The following is a 3,816-nucleotide window of genomic DNA, read 5'->3' on the forward strand; positions in this document are numbered from 1 at the left end:
TCTTTCCCTCTCTCTGTCATTTTTTATACTTCAGTATTTGAAATAGCTTTATTTTTAACATTTTTAAAAGAATTATAGAAGATCCAATAATATTACACAAAATTTGAAAAAAGAAGGCTAAAAAATGGTCAATAATATAAATAACATAGTAGGCCTCTAAGAGGATTTCTGGCCTGGGTCTGAAGCATCTACTGAAGCCATATCCTCCACTTCTCTGGGCCTTGGGTGGAGCGGGAACATGGGCTGCAGACCCAGCACGAAGGGCCAAGGCCTCTCCTGTGATGCAAATTCAAAGAAGTGAGAACCTGAGGCTGTGAATGGGTGTGTAAGAACTGAGCTTGTGTAGACAGGCAGATGCAGAATCCTGATAACCGGCCTCAGCAACAGGGATGAACAGAGACTGAGTCCCATGAGTTAGAAATGCAGCGAGGGCAACAACAGTGACTTCCAATCAACTCATTTGGATCTACTCACTGGGGCTCGGTTTCCCCACCTCACTCCCCTTGCTGCCATCTTGGCTGCTTGGGACACAAGGCTCAAGCAGAGTGGGGTCTGCGTGCACCCTCTGTACACGTGCCCTTGGCCTGTTCATCTGCTTTGAAACAGCTTTTGAGATGTTCTTCTTCCTGACTTGCTTATCTCTCTGGGCTGCCTACATAGACTGAATTTGCCCTGAAATCCATGGACCCATGCAGAGAAATCATTCTTTCTGTGGGGCTCCTATACTAGTTTGTGTGTATATGTTTGTGCATATGTGTATACATATATATGTGTGTATATATGTATATAGTGGCACTTATAAGGCAATAGAATCATTTGTTTCTGAGCCTGTCTTTAATTCTAAGCTGAGAGCTGGTTGAGAACAGGCTGTATTCCACTCACCCAGGTATCCCTAACATTCAAGCCAGTATCCAGGACCCAGAAAACACATGTGGGTTGAATGAACAATGACTATAGAATAAGCATGCCACCTAAGTCGACTTGGTCTGAAGACTTGGAAATGGGTGAAAATCAGCATGAAGACAACATTTATCATTTAATATCACAATTTATATAAAGAAAACCTCCATGTCTCTTTACTTAAGAGTGCAAAAAGGGGCCAGCTGTGGTGCACAGATTTGGCTGGCACCTCCCGCTGTCCCTCTCTACTCTCTCATGAGCGCCCTGCTGGGACTTAGTGAAGGGGGCATGCCCTGGGCTGGGACATTGTGCAGGAGATGCCCAGGTTGGTACTGTATCATCTGTGTGGTATTAAACTGCACGTTTACTTCCTGGAGGCAACAGGTGGAAAGTCAAGGAAAGGGAAGAGAAAGGAACATTACTGGCTTAGTGAGCTCACTTTCAGAGGCTATCTAGGACACTCCCAGGGCTGACACCAGATGGTGCTCTCTGGGGCAACCAATCCCACCCACTCCTTCAGGTCACTGGAAAGTTCTTGATGGATCAGTATTCCCAGACCTGGACAGATATCTCCAGGGCTGTGACCTGAGTGCCCGATCTCAGCTCCCGGCTGGCTTGTCAGAGCTCCTTGGGAGTGCACTGTGGGACTTGAATGTCCACCTCTGCCAGACCAGAGCTACTTCCTACACTTCCCCTGGGGTGCCACTGTGAGTGGGTTCCAGAGCTAGAGCAGGAGCTAGGCGGGACAGCCAGGCAGGCTCAGGACCTGTGGCCCAAATTCTGGAGTCTGCAACCCCCTTCATCGTCTCACTGAGAGCCAGTCCTTTAGCTGTAGAATCACAGGATGGGTTCTGCAAGCCAGGGCTTCCCTAAGGCTCAAGCAAGAACTCCTGAGTCCTTCACAAGTGGGGAAGAGCAGCTGTCTTCTTGGTATAGTTATATCCTAGGGCAGGGGTCTTGGGACTGAGGGTTCAATTTTAACAACTTTTGGGGTGTCTTCCCAGGAGAGGAAGCCATTGCCAACCACAGAAAAAATAACCAGGAAAAAGATTTTTGAGTTTCTTTTTGTTTTACAGAGTCATGATTTTATAAATATTTTTAGACTGATAGTTTTTTAACTGAAAAATTTGAGATTATTATAGGGTCACATGCAGTCATAAGCACCAATGCAGAAGATCCCTTGTAAATTTTGCCCAGTTTTCCTAATGAAAACATTTTTCAAAACCAAAGTACAATGTTACATCTAGGATACCAGATTGATACAGACCGTGGATCTGACTCAGATACCTCCAGTTTTCCTGTGTTAGTGTGTATGTGTGTGTGTGTGTTTAGCTCTATGCTCTGTTATCACCTATAGAGGCTGAGTATCACCACAGTGAAGATTATGAATAGTTTCATCATCAAAGGAATCCTTCCTACTGTCCTTTTTAAAACCACTCCTAACTCTTGCAGAAATGCCCCAGCCCTGTCCTAACCACTGGCAGCCACTAATGTGTTCTCCATTTCTAAAATGTTGTCATTCCAAAAGTGTTATATAGGCCTGCTGTGGTAATGTAGCGGTAGCACTTTGGCCTGCAGTACTGGAAGCCATATGGAAAATCAGGGTTTGGTTCCCAGGTCAACTGTGCACACTGGGTAACATGTGCACACCCATGATCCTAACCGACTGGGAGGGCTGGGGGAAGGACTGCAGAGTGAGACCCTGTTGAGGTGCTTCTCTCTCTCTCTCTCAGTGGACAAATATGTTTTTAAACAATGTTATATAAATGGAATCACACAGTGTGTAACCCTCTGTAATTGGTTTTTTTTGGACTCTGAGTGATTCCCTGGAGATCCACCTGGATTGTTGTGTGTATCAGTAGTTTGTCCCTTTGCCATTGAATGGTGGCCCATATTTTGGGGGACCACAGGTTGACTGACCACTCACCTATGTAAGACCATCTGGACTGATTCCAGTGTTTGTCTATTACAAATAAAGCTGTTATACACAAGTTTTTATGTAAGTTTTTATTTTTGTTAGATAAAGATCCAACTGAGTGATGTAATAATTGCATAGTTTTTTTTGTTTTGTTTTGTTTCAAAAGAATTATTAATTTTATTTATTCATTAATTTATCTTAATTTGATCGGAAAGAGACAGAATGAGAGACAGGAAAAGTGAGAAAACAAGCCACCAAGTCCGGGACTTGAACTGTGGTCAGTCATGTGGGAGTGTTCAGTGCCTTAACCACCACATCACCTGCTTGTCCCATAATTGCATATATTTTCAAGAAACTGTCATAGTTTCTTAAAACTATGCACTCAGTTGCTGTGCAGGAGTCTTGAAACCCCAACTGCAATTGTGGACTTTTCTATTCTCCTTTTAGCTCTGTCGGCTTTGTTTCATGTATTTCAAGGCTGGTTACTGGTGAGGACTATTAGTCTGGACAATTTAAACACAAAGTTGTAAGCCATGCAATTGACTTAAAAAAACTGAGAATATACACACCACATTTTTCCCCCCTCTGAACCACATTCAACTTCCTCATATTTTCTATCTTCATTAAAGACTGAGGAAGAGAAAGGTCCACAGAAGTCCAGGTCTCAAAATTTAACTTTGCTCTTAAATTAAAAAAAAAAATTTAAACCATTTCCTTATGAGGAAACATGAAAAAGACTGAGAGTGGTCTTCCAAACTATTAAGGACATTCTGAATATGCCATTGAAACACTTTGAAACCACAACATCCCCTTCGTGAACTAGGAACTTAAATATAGGACATTGCAGAACAAGAAAGGACTTCAAACCATTCTCTACCACATGCGTAGGGATTAATGTCACATGTGAAACCTGGACTAAGTTTGACTGAGCTCGACGATTTCCTAGCTATCCTCTTCTCTCCCACTGAGGAAAGAATGAGAGAATGCAAGAGGAAAAA

The sequence above is a fragment of the Tupaia chinensis genome, unplaced genomic scaffold (genome assembly GCF_000334495.1).
Source record: "Tupaia chinensis unplaced genomic scaffold, TupChi_1.0 Scaffold000492_1, whole genome shotgun sequence".
In the NCBI taxonomy this organism is placed as follows: Eukaryota; Metazoa; Chordata; class Mammalia; order Scandentia; family Tupaiidae; genus Tupaia; species Tupaia belangeri.